The 13638-nt window shown below is 35.1% G+C and overlaps 1 long non-coding RNA gene across 1 annotated transcript; it reads left to right on the top strand.

Moving 5' to 3' along the window:
* The first annotated feature begins 9796 nt into the window (after positions 1 to 9796).
* On the top strand, positions 9797 to 11875 carry LOC100933318. Its single transcript, XR_001120960.3, has 4 exons — positions 9797 to 9821; positions 10185 to 10254; positions 10952 to 11012; positions 11377 to 11875. It is a non-coding gene; the product is annotated as an uncharacterized LOC100933318 (long non-coding RNA).
* Positions 11876 to 13638: the final 1763 nt, after the last annotated feature.

Genomic DNA, 13638 nt, shown 5'->3' with positions numbered 1-13638 from the left:
TAGGGAGAATTTAGATATAGTGTAGACAGAGGCACAGAAGCCTTCCCAGGAGGCAAAGATGAAAAGGAAGAGAATTCCATACATGGAGGACAGTCAGTGAAAATGCATAAAGTTTTAAGAGAGAGAATTTTTTTGTATGAGGGAAAGCAAGGAGATCTGTGTCACTGGATCATAAAGTAAAATGTGAGAAGATTGGAAAGATAAAAAGAGACCAGGTTTTAAAGGGCTTTAAAAGCAAATAGAATTTTATTTTATTTTTAATAATAGCTTTTTATTTTTCAAAATACACAGGAAAATAGTTTCTAACATTCACCTTTGCAAAACCTCATATTCCAAATTTTTCTATCTTTCTCCCCCATTTCCCCTCCTTTCTACAGCAAGCAATTCAATATAATTAAACATGTGCAATTTCTCTAAATGTATTTCCACAACAAAAGGTTTTGCAACTGTCAGTGCTGAAAAAACATACAGGCACATATTTTGTAAATAAAAAGCTATAATAAAGAAAATTTTTTTCATAAAAGAAAAAAGAAATAAGGGGGGAGGAATGGGGGGAAGGAAAAGCAAAGGGTGGGGAAATAAGACAAGGAAGGGATCCTGATTTGGGGGGAGATTAAATAATAGCAAGGCAAGTTAAGGAGTGGATAGAAGGATTAGCAGAATAGGAAAAAGGAGATATACCCAAATTCTATAACAGAGATCAGGAGTAGACTTTATTAGAAAAAAAAAGTATGACTAGTAATCATTGATCTTAGTCATATTTAAGATTCAATGAAGAGAAAAATAATAATAAATAATAAAGTAAAATAAATAAGTAAAATGAAGTTTAAGAAGCATGCAGCAGCAACAAAAGAACCTACAATGAAGTAAAGACAAGAAGGATAATATTATATTATTATTTATCTTCTTGAACTGGATATTTATTGTTACATATTTTGAATCCTCTTTGATGTTCTGCTGGGCACATGACAATGTTTTGTTTTATTTTGTTTTTCTTTTGTGTCTTTCTTTTTTCTATTTTTTTAAATAAACAGAAAAAATTATATATATATCTATATATTTCCACACTTGTCACACTGTGCAAGAAAAATAACATCAAAAGGGAAAAAACTATGAGAAAGACAAAAAATCCAAGCAAACAAACAATAACAACAACAAAAATCATGAAAATAGTTAGCTTTTATTTACCTTTAGTCTCCATACTTCTTTCTCTGGATGCAGATGGTTCTTTCCAACACAAGTCTATTGGAATTGCATTGAATCACTTCATTGCTGAAAAGAATTAAGTCTATAATGGTTGATCACATAATGTTGTCACTGTGTATAATGTTCTCTTGGTTCTACTCACTTCACTTAGTATCAGTTCCTGTATGTCTTTCCAGGCTTTTCTGAAATCCTCCTGCTCTTCATTTCTTATAGAACAATAATATTACATAGCATTCATATACCATAACTTATGGTTATTCAGCTATTTCTCAATTGAGAGGCATCCAATCAGTTTACAATTCTTTGCCACTACATAAAGGGTTGCTGCAAACATTTTTTTTAACATATGGATCTTTTCCCCTTTTTTTATGATCTCTTTGAGATAGAGACCCAATAGAGACACTATTAGATTAAAGAATATGTACAGTTTTATAGCCCTTTGGGCATAGTGTCAAATTGCTCTCCAGAATGGTTGGATCAGTTCACAACTCCACCAACAATGTATTAATGTCACAGTTTTCCCACATCCCCTCCAACTTTTATCATTAGCTTTTCCTGTCATCTTAGCCAATCTGAGAGGTGTGAAGTGGTACCTCAGAGTTGTATTAATTTGCATTTCTCTAATCACTAGTGATTTAGAGCATTTTTTCATATGATTAAAAATGGTTTTAATTTGTCTGAAAACTGTTCATATCCTTTGATCATTTACAAACTGGGCAACAGTTTGTAGTCTTATAAATTTGAGTCACTGGAAATAAGGCCTTTATCAAATACACTGGATTTAAAATCCCCCCCATTTTCTAGTTCTCTTCTAATCTTGGATGCATTGATTTTGTTTGTACAAAACCTTTTTAATTTAATATAATCAATATTTTCCATTTTACATTTCATAATGTTCTCTAGTTCTTATTTTGATTATAAATTCCTCCCTTCTCTATAGATCTGTACCTCTATAGAGGTATAATATCCCTTGTTTTCCTAATTTGCTTATTGTATCACCCTTTATGTTTAAATCATGAACCATTTCGACCTTATCTTGGTATAAGGTATTAGATGTTGGTTAATGCTTTTTTTTATGTTTTATATTTGATTCTGTAACAGGGAATCACTGGAGTTTCTTGAACAGAGGAATGATATGGTAAGACCTGCTCCTTAGGAAGATCACTTTGAGAGTTGAGAGAGTGATGGACTGGAGTGGAGTGAGACTTGAGCTAGAAAGACCAAAAAGTTTCCTGTATTAGCTGAGGGATGAAATGATGGAAGCCTGCACCAAGATGGCAATAGTGTTACAGAAAAGAAGGGAGCTTATATCCAAATAATATGAAATGAGAAGGTCGGGAAAATAAGAAACTATCAGAGAATAACTTCATTTTTTTCAATGAAATATGAGGGATAGTTCTCAACTGAATCTGGGGTGGAAGAGCCATGTGAAGTTTGAGGGATGAAAAGGTTTGGAATACATTTCGTGGTGAATGGGACAGTGACTTAATTAGGAAGGTGTTAAAGGTTGCCTTACTGCAGGAAGACCCATCTGAGACCATATAAAATAATTTGTGGTGGACCCAATGGTTCAATAACCTAAAAAAATGGATGTCATATTTGTCTTTCTGCCAATAATGAGAAAATAAAATTATTGAGGATCATTATTTCTATTCTTCAAGATATTAGGGAGAAGGATATATTCTTTGAAAAGGCCAAAGAAATGTTTACACAGAATGTAAGGGAATACTATTTTAGTATTAGAAATGACAAAAAGAATTGTTCAGAGAAACATGATGAAACTATAGAGTGAAGTGAGCAGAACCAGGAAAACAATTTATACAGTTACAACAACCTCATAAGGATAAACTACTTTGAAAGATATAGAAACTGATCAGTGTAATGACCAGCCATAATTCCACAAGCTTTGTAATTAATCATACTTCCTACTAGAGAAGTAACAGATTGAGAGGGCAAAAGAAGACATGCATCTGTAGATAAAGATATATTTACATATATATATATATATATATATATATATATATATATACATATTTGTACATAGCCTGTGCAGGAATTTATTATATTTGATTGCATATTTGTTTCAAAGACTTTGTGTTTGTTTTCCAATGGGGGTTGGAAGTAGGAAGGAAAAAAATATATTTTTGTTCTTTGAAAAGAATTTAATTTTGAAAAAGTGATGGGATTAAAAAGAGGATAGCATTGCATGTTAAGAATATATATTTATGTGAGGAAATTTAAATTTTAAAATGGGGGATGGGAAATGGGGTGGAGAACATTTGTATGAAATTCAACAAAGGATCAAACGATAGTATTGTCCATGTATATCACAAACCACTTGGAATCATATTGGATGAAGACTGTAAGGAAAAGATCACACACACAAGCTTGGTACAGCAGTATAATATGTAGTCATGAAATTATGAATGTGAGGACATAGGAAGATTTATATGAACTTATTTGGAGCAAAGAAAACTAAATCCAGAGGATAATATGTAAAAGATTACAATAATGTAAATGTAGCATATATTTGGGGATGGGTCTTCCTCTCCCAACCCTACTGGGTCAAGGGTTCCAAAGGTAGCCACAGCTTCTATTTCTCTCCTTAAAATTATAGAGGTTAATCATGAAGGATTTGGGGTGGGATTGTTTCTAATGCAATTGCTTACAAGTCCTCCACCAGGTATACTTCCCCGCATTGATCATCTGTTAATAATCAACTAGTCAGCCAAATTTAATTGACTTTTGTAAATAGATATTTATTACCTGTGGTAATAATGTGGTAAAGATGGTATAAATAAATATGTAATAAAGTTTCCGAGACTTTTCTACAGATTCTCCCTAGAACATGGACTTCAACTTAGAAAACCCAAGTGATTATGGGTAACTCAACAGATCCTACTAGTTGGAAATAATTTTCTATCCTTTGTTAAGGAACTAATGAAATTCCCTTCCCCTTATACATGGTGCAGCTTTTCTGTAGGGTTGCTTGAAAAATCTTTATTCTGTCTTTCCTCATTGTATTTAATGGGTTCTTGCTTCTTAATGAAAGATAATCTGAGAGGGAAAGGGGCTTTGTGCAAAAGGTGGCTACAATTCACTCATATAGCCATTCTCCAATTGAAAAATGGTCAAAGGATATGAACAGACTATTCTCAGATGAAGAAATTGAAACTATTTCTAGTCATATGAAAAGATGCTCCAAGTCATTATTAATCAGAGAAATGCAAATTAAGACAACTCTAAGATACCACTACACACCTGTCAGATTGGCTAAGATGACAGGAAAAAATAATGATGATTGTTGGAGGGGATGTGGGAAAACTGGGACATTGATGCATTGTTGGTGGAGTTGTGAATGAATCCAACCATTTTGGAGAGTAGTTTGGAACTATGCTCAAAAAGTTATCAAACTGTGCATACCCTTTGATCCAGCAGTGTTACTACTGGGCTTATATCCCAAGGAGATTATAAGGAAGGGAAGGGGACCTGTATGTGCACGAATGTTTGTGGCAGCCCTTTTTGTGGTGGCTAGAAACTGGAAACTGAATGGATGTCCATCAGTTGGAGAATGGCTGAATAAATTGTGGTATATGAATATTATGGAATATTACTGTTCTGTAAGAAATGACCAACAGGATGATTTCAGAAAGGCCTGGAGAGACTTACACGAACTGATGCTGAGTGAAATGAGCAGAACCAGGAGATCATTATATACTTCAACAACAATACTATATGATGACCAGTTCTGATGGACCAGGCCATCCTCAGCAACGAGATCAACCAAATCATTTCCAATGGAGCAGTAATGAACTGAACCAGCTATGCCCAGAGAAAGAACTCTGGGAGATGACTAAGAACCATTACATTGAATTCCCAATCCCTATATTTATGCCCACCTGCATTTTTGATTTCCTTCACAAGCTAATTGTACAATATTTCAGAGTTTGATTCTTTTTGTATAGCAAAATAACGGTTTGGTCATGTATACTTATTGTGTATCTAATTTATATTTTAATGTATTTAACATCTATTGGTCATCCTGCCATCTAGGGGAGAGGGTGGGGGGTAAGAGGTGAAAAATTGGAACAAGAGGTTTGGCAATTGTTAATGATGTAAAGTTACCCATGCATATAACCTGTAAATAAAAGGCTATTAAAAAAAAAATGAACAATTCACTCATATTTTGTAATTCTCATCTCCCCCAAGGCACACAAAGGAGCAGACAGCTTTTTACCTAAGGGACCAAGCTTGTAAGTTTTCCTTCCCCCTTTCATTGACCTCAAATTCCCCGAGCTCATATCATGCGTTTTAGTGACATTGACTTCCTGGTTGTGCCTCAAAAAAACTCCATCTTTAGATCTGTCTTTTTGATGAACTCCCTATTGCTCCCGGGATAAAAATTAAAACTTCCTAGCTTGACATTTAAATGCCATCACCATAAATTTCCAACCAATCCTTCCAGAGTTTTCACCTCATTCTCCTCATTTATTCCATGTTCTAACCTAATTGTCTGAGGCAATCTTTTATATAATCTACTTTGATGCTTTTGCAGACTGTATCCTATGTGTCTTGGAGAAGATTGCAGTATGAAAAACCTGGATTCACTTCTACAGGAGGACCTTCCCTTCTCAGATTACTTTCCATCAATGCATATGTACCTCTTATATGTACCAAATTATTTATGTTATCTTCCCCATTAGAATGTATGCTACTTGATCATAAAAGAGGGAAAAGGACCCACATGGCCTTTTTTGTAATGGCAAGGAACTGGAAACTGAGTGGATGCCTATCAATTGGGGAATGACTGGGTAAGTTATGGTATATGACTACAATTATTGTTTTGTAAAAGTTGATAAGCAGACTGAAATCAGAAAATCCTAGAAAGACTAACACGAAGTAATATTAAGTAAAATAAGCAGAACCAAGAGAAGATTGTACACAAAAACAAGATTATGTGATTATCAACTGTGATCTACTTGGCTCTTCTCAAATAAGCAGTGATTCAAATCATTTCCAAAAGTTGGGATGGAAAATGACATCCACATCCAGAGAGAGAAATATGAAGAGTGAATATGGATCAAAGCATAATATTTTCACTTTTTGTTTATTTGCCTTTTTTCCCCTCATGTTTTTGTTTTTCCCTTTTTGTCTGGTTTTTCTTGTAAACATGACAAATATGGAAATGTTTCCCAAAAGTGCACATATTTAACCTATATCAGATTACTTGGGAGGGAAGAGTAAAGGAGAGAGAGAAAAAAATTTGGAACACAAAGACTTTCAAAAATGAATTTGGATTACTTGCTGTCCAGAGGAGGGGGTGGGGAAAGGGAGAGAGAAAAATTTGGAACTCAAGGTTTTTCAAGGGTAAATGTTGAAAACTATCTTTGCATATATTTTGAAAATAAATGCTATCCTTAAAAACCATGAATGTTGAAATTTATGGTGATGGCATTTAAATGTCAAGCTAGGAAGTTTTAATTTTTATCCTGGGAATGTTGAATTTACATGTATTTGGAAAAATAAAACACTATTGAAGATTTAAAAAAAAAATTTTTTTTCTTCCTTGAGGGCAAGGATCAGTTCTTACCTTTCTTTTGTGTCCTCAAGCACATAAAAAGTTATGAATAAATGCTTGTTAATTGAGCTAACTTTTATTTCCCAATGCTTGATTCAAATTCTCTAAGGATGAGTAAATATTCAGGTATGGCAATCAGAATAGATATATGTTTTCTGAAGAACTTCACAAGCAACTTCTCAGGCATTTATGGTCTTACAGTGAAGGGAAGTCTTGTCTATAATTAAATCTCCAAGCAAAGCATTAAAAGCTAGGCTTCTCCTTTACATTCTCAGATCAACAAGGGACAGAAATGAATACTAAAAACGTTGTTCCTGATTTATCTTCAAGGAGCTAGTAGGAGAATGGGGCCCGGCTTCTTGTAGCAGATTTTCCCAATAGAATGGAGGATAAAGAGATAATGGAAATGATCTTGTGATGAAAAAAGCCATCTACACCAAGAAAGAGGACTGTGGGAATGGAGTATGGTTCACAACATAACATTTTCACTCTTTCTGTTGTTATTTGCTTGCATTTTATTTTCTTTCTCATTTTTTCCAGTTTGATTTGATGTTTAAATCAAAGGCAGCAAGATAATTGGATAAATATGTATACATATATTGGATTTAATATATATTTCTACCATGCTTAACATATATTGGACTACTTGCTATTTAGGGAAGGGGAGGAGAGAAGGGGGAAAAAATTGGAATAGAAGGTTTGCAAGAATTAACATGCAAATGTTTTGAAAAATAAAAAGCTTAAAAAAAAAAAAAAAGATAAGGGAGCAAAAGTTTTCCAAGTCTCAAAAATAAGCATAGCTTTCATTCTCTTCACAATAATCTAGGTGCTCAAGCTGAATGTATAAATCTCAAGCTGAATGTATAAATGAGATTCAAGGCTTCTGGCACATTAATTTTGAATGCTAATTTTAAAAAATCATAAAGTAGGGGCTAAGGAGAACCCAAGTCTAGGATCCTTGAGCAACAGAGTCCTCTTAATTTGGAAGTGTAATTGTTCAGTCTAAACTATTTATCTGGAGATGAGATAAGGGAACTTTAACATAATAAACACATTCCAAATTAGCAAGGAGCCCTCAGAGAAGTAAACTGGAATGTAGCTTCAAGACAAGGAATTTTCTTCAAGTCCCTAGAACAGGAAATATAATTTCTCACACACTTTACTTTATTATATGTTGAATTGGGCTGAGAAATTTGGGTAGTTTCCCAGGATACTTTTCAGCAACAAAAGGTGCTATTACTTCCTGACCAGCCCCAACTATGCCAACTTTACTTAGAACATCACCTCCAGCAATCAGGACCTCAACCCCTTAAGACTCATAGGTTCTTTGGCTTTGCTTTAAGGACTGGGATCCAGATTTTTACTCCCCTTCTCACAAAAATACCACCAGCATCCTTCTAACTCACTTAAATCTTCTGTCCTTTAGAAAGCAAGCTCCTTGGGGCAAGACACTGATCACTTGATAACTTTATAAATGTTTGATCTATCAATCTTATTTTGGTATTAAGATATGCAATGGCACTTAGCTCCTAGGTTTGAGAACTAATTGTATAATTTTTATTTGAACTAAAAAGAGGTCTTTTGGCATAGCTAAACAGGGACTAGGTCTAAAAGCCAGATGTGTTAGAGATCTGTTGTCAGACTTTAGATAAACCACTTAGAGAGTGAGTGTGGGATTCATATCACTCCTCTTCTGCTTGACTACCATTTCACTTCTGGCAAGTCAGTCCTCAGTGAACTTCATTACTTTCTTATCTATAAGATAGGAAAGATAATTCCAATACTGCCTACCTCAGAAGGTTATTATGAAGAAAGTATCTTCTAAACTTTAAAATATTCAGTTATTTCCTTCTCCAGCTCATTTTAAGATAAGGAAACTGAGGTAAATAGGGTTAAGTGATTTGCCCAAGATCACACAGCTAGTGATAGATTTGAACTCAGGAAGATAAGTATTCAATCCACTGAATTACCTAGCTGCCCAAAATATTACATAAACATGAGCTATTTTATCTCTGAATGGGAAGTAGATAGGGCAAGATTCTATAACTCCAACAATTTAAACTCTAATGTGAGATTCTCCATAAAGGTATAAATTAGACACATTTTTTCTACCTGGTATCTTCAAGACTACAGGGGAACTAAGGGGAAAATGCATATATATAACACACACACACACACACATATATATATATATATATATATATATATATATATATATATATATATATATATATTATATAGTTTAGGAGGAAGGGAACAAGCATTTAGTGAGCACCTATAGTTGTATGCCAGGCCCTTGTACTAAGCACTTCAACAATTTTATTTGTTCCCCATAACAACCTCATGAGGGATGCTATTATTTCATTTTTCAATGAAATCAACTGAGGTATAAATGTGCCCAGGATCATGCAGCTAGTAGATGTCTTAGGTTTAATCTCTGGTAAGTAAGCTTTAATTTTATTTTATACCTTATTGTATGGAGCGCTCCCTTCCTCTCATATCACTGCAAGATAAACAGACGAATATAAAGTGGTTTTCAAGGATCAAGTAGAGGGACTCCTCAGAAATAATCCTGGAGAGCTCTAATAAAGGTTCAATAGCTCTGAAACATTACCTTCAGTTTCAACCAGGGAAGCTAGGTTCTTCAACCTTTTCTAAAAAAAAATCAGTGATATTTGATCCAGCAGCAATCTGATGACAGTAATATTAGTCACTGTCTTCCTTTTTTGAGTCATCTCTTGTGTCATCAGTTGCTGGATTCCTTCCTGGACAGCAAAAGCCAGATATTTAGGGGAAGGCTAAATGACCTACATTAAGGATCTAATTTTTATTATTTATTTCTTAGGTCATAGAGTGAAATTTTTTACCCCCACCTTTTCTAATAAATTCTACCAAACAAATATGATTTAATTATGGCAGTTTGCTTGACTCAAGCTCAAAGAACCAAGTTCTGAATCTGAATTTCAAATTCTGAGTCTGATCTCAAATTCCAGGCCCATCCTCAAGTACTGCTTTGTAATTCACTTTCATTACCAAGGTAGGGGTACAGAGTTGGTGGAATTACTTGGGGGAGGGAAGACAAGTTTATACTTTGTTTTCTGAAAAATGGTGGCAAAATTCTATTTATTCCTGTCAACATGTCTTAACAATTTGCCTAGTATTATAGTCTAAGAATTTATTCTATTTAGAAATGTTACTCAAGATAAACAAGACGAATTTGATTCAATAGTAATAGAAATTATTTGTTACTAACCACTTGTCAAGTTTTCTCTTCAACAAGCACTAGATCCCAACTCATCCCTCAGATCATTGTGAAGTCAGTGGTCATACCTTGAAGACTAATTGTGACAAAGGAAGGGTGAGAGGGTATAAAACTGGGATGCTTTTCTGTTTGTTTCAGTCTCCAGTCATCAGTCACACACAGCTCACAAACTGGCTCTGGGCAGGAAGTCTAGGGGCCCTCCCCTCAAGTGAGTACTTGTAGCTTTTTTTATTTTTAATTAAAGCTTTTCATTTTCAAAACATATGGATAATTTTCAACATTTACCCTTGCAAAACTTTGTATTCCAAATTTTTTCCCTCACTTAGAGAGCTGTACTTCTATCTTTTATAGAGGTGATTAGTGACTTCTAGAAGGGAGACAACCATTGTATTTGAATTAATTGTGTTAATGTACTAATAAATACATGCACATTTGGCAGCCTATCTCTAGTCAACAAGTTAATGGCCTGCTAAGCCCAGGGCTCACAAATATTACTTGACATCAGGTTGTGGCTTATGTCTATCTTATGCTTTCTTTTACTGTGCTACTATCATAAATTTTGTATTATCTGTTTTTGTCACATACCTTCAAATAGACTTAAGTTCCCCAAGGGCATAGATAGTGTTCCCTTCATCCTGACAGTCTAGCAGGAGAAGCAGATAACAAGGTTTTGTAGAATTGTTGGCTACAGATCCAGGTATAATTGAATATTACTTCTGGGATGGTTACTTGGGGGGAGGTCCCACTAAATCCAGAATTTCACAGTTCCTTAAATGGCCTTAAGGCCATTTGCCTTAGAAAGTAAAAAGATAATCAACAAGAACTAATTCAGGTACCTCTGTGTGAAAAAGTGCTAGGGATACATGTATTTTTTGGACTTGATTTCATGGATTGTTTCTCTCTAGGTTTCGGCTTGTTCGTCAGAATGACTCTAGAGCCAGAACTGTAAAAACAGAAAGAGCTGAGGTGAGTTTTCTACCCAGAAGGGCAACAGGATATCAATAAGTTCTAATCTAAAACTTTTTCCAATTTAACACTGAGGGATTGTAATAGATGTTTTCCTACATGTCATTGCATCAGTTAATCTTCTGTAACAGAGAATCTAGCCAGAATTCGAGACTTTTTTTTTCTCTACTAAATTATTATTTCTTGATAATAGGTTTGTGGGAAGGGCCAAAGGGTATCATACTGTTTATTTGGGATGCCTGATGTTGTTTTGAAACCCCCAAGTAAACCAGTGTTAGATTGTCGAATGAAGATGACACTTACCTCTTTTCTTTCTTGCCCATCAAATTCCCTACTTTTTATTAAATCTTTTCATTTGCATTAGATGATGGATTTCCAGAGAAGAAAACACTACAAGAGATGTTTACAGGAGACCACCCATACTCAGGATTCTCTAAGATGAAGGAACCACATCCTCCCATTTTGATCCACAAGAAAGAACCAAACATTTTCAAAGGCTAAGAAAAAGGGTTTATTGTAATTGTCCCTAGTGAGTAACATTGCTAGATGTATCCACCACTCTCAATAGGCTGATAGTAAGAATTCAGGCAGAATGATTCCTGGTTAGTATTGACAAAAAAAAAAGCCAAAACACCCTGCTCACTCCCCATCTTTTGATTCCCTTTCCTTCTTGCTTGTCTTAACTGTCCCAGTTCCCTTTTCTGTTCTTGATCCTGACTTTTACTCTCATAATTTAGTGCCTACTGGGGGGAGATATGTATGGTGAATTACAAACCTCATGCTTGGGGCAAAAGCCGATTGCCTTAGGGAGTCAGGAAGGAATTTTTTCCACCATCTACACAAAATTGGCCTAAAGTGTGATGGAGGTTTTTCGTCTTCCTCCAGAGCATCAGGAACCAGCTTTTAGCTGGAATTCTATTTAGATATTTGTTGTGCAAAACTTTGTTGCTTAGGAAAATTATTGGCAACTAGGGAATGTTGGAGGCCCTTATACAAAGATCCTATATGAACATAAGGATATTCCTCATCTTTTTTTCCTCCAAGTTGATTTGATCTCGGGGTGACAAATTTGTCGAATTTGATTTGTCAATGGGAATTGTATGACAAACTTTTTAAAGAAAATTCCTGAAACTGAGTTGAAATCAGTTATAAGAGTTGAATATCTACCATATTCAGAACATGATCAGGAAGATGGCAAAGATGCACAACCACTGTGTAAACAGAATTAGGGGATAAATTATATATTTCTACTTTTTAAAAATAAAAAAAATTGTTACAAAAACATTTCTGGTGTTTGAATTTTTATTTGTTTTGGAATTTGTGGTTTGAAAGTTAGCCAAGGGAACAAATGGTGAATTGATACCATCTATTTAAATCTATCCCTAGAAGTACCCTCTTAATGATACTGTGAACAGTAGTTTTCATGTCACACCTTGCTATTTCATGCCAGAGGGAGTGACCATACCTTGATTATATAAGGCAAAACATCAAAGTGAGGAACGTTACCTTAGTTTGGAAGATACTGTTTTGTTTTAAAGATGCAAGTTAGAAGTACTTTCTGCCAAGAAACTGCCCAGGACTTCAGTCTTTCTGCAGCTAATATGACATATTAATGATCCCCATGACCTATTTTTTTGTACCCAGAGACATTTTTTTTTTTTTAAAGATTATGAACAAAAATTTAACTGGAAAAAATGTGGGGCTCAGAAGGGGCAGGGCTTGCTCTATAGACGGGATGAATTACCATTATGGAAGGCACAAGTACAGGAATGGATGAGACACAGCTTAAGTGCCTAGAAGATACCTGGAACCACAGCTCCTACAAAACCAAGGCATCAATGCCTTATTGAAAATAACACATTTTCAGGTGGATTGCTAAGTGCACTAGAGTCCCCCATCTTGTCTTCTGACATTGATGTGGGAAAGATTCCTATCTTTGATTCCCAACCCCCCCACCCCCAAGTTAATGTAATTACTCTTTGACTCCCAAATCCTGGTCTCTTTGAATTCCAAGATCTGGACCTGTCCCAGCCCTACCGGATCTGAGCCAACTTTGGGGCTATACCCAAAAGCCCCTCGAGCTAAATCTCCCATTATAAAAGGAGACGCTGGGAACCCCTTTTTGGCAGATTCCAAACATGCTAGCCATATGAAGACCCTCTTGTCTGGTGCCCTTATCTCTACCTTCACCTATACTTTAACCTTGCTTTTACCTAATAATAAACCTCTTTTATCAATCTAGCTCTTGGGCCAATAAATACTTTTATTGGGGACTCACGCCGCTACTAGACCTCATTTACCGCCGTATCCTTTCGCCGAATCCAAGGGGGTTGTAGGGGATCTGTTTGACGGCCCTGTACCTCAAACCTGCCACTAGACCTCAGTTAAACCCTAATTTCACTTATATACCCCAAATCTAGACCTCAACAACATAACAGGCTAAGAGTATACTCTATTTCTTAGATATGTTCAATTAAGATATAAAATTTCTCTGCTGGGTGTTATCCATATTTGGAAGATATGTACAAATTTTATTCTGGCCTTTTACCACTGTCTTCTGTGACATTTTTTAGCAAGAATAAACCAAGTCTGGATGGAACTCACTCATTCATACACTATAACACTG

This window comes from Sarcophilus harrisii, chromosome 4 (assembly GCF_902635505.1).
Source record: "Sarcophilus harrisii chromosome 4, mSarHar1.11, whole genome shotgun sequence".
NCBI lineage: Eukaryota > Metazoa > Chordata > Mammalia > Dasyuromorphia > Dasyuridae > Sarcophilus > Sarcophilus harrisii.
This window is presented reverse-complemented; position numbering and strand designations above follow the sequence as displayed.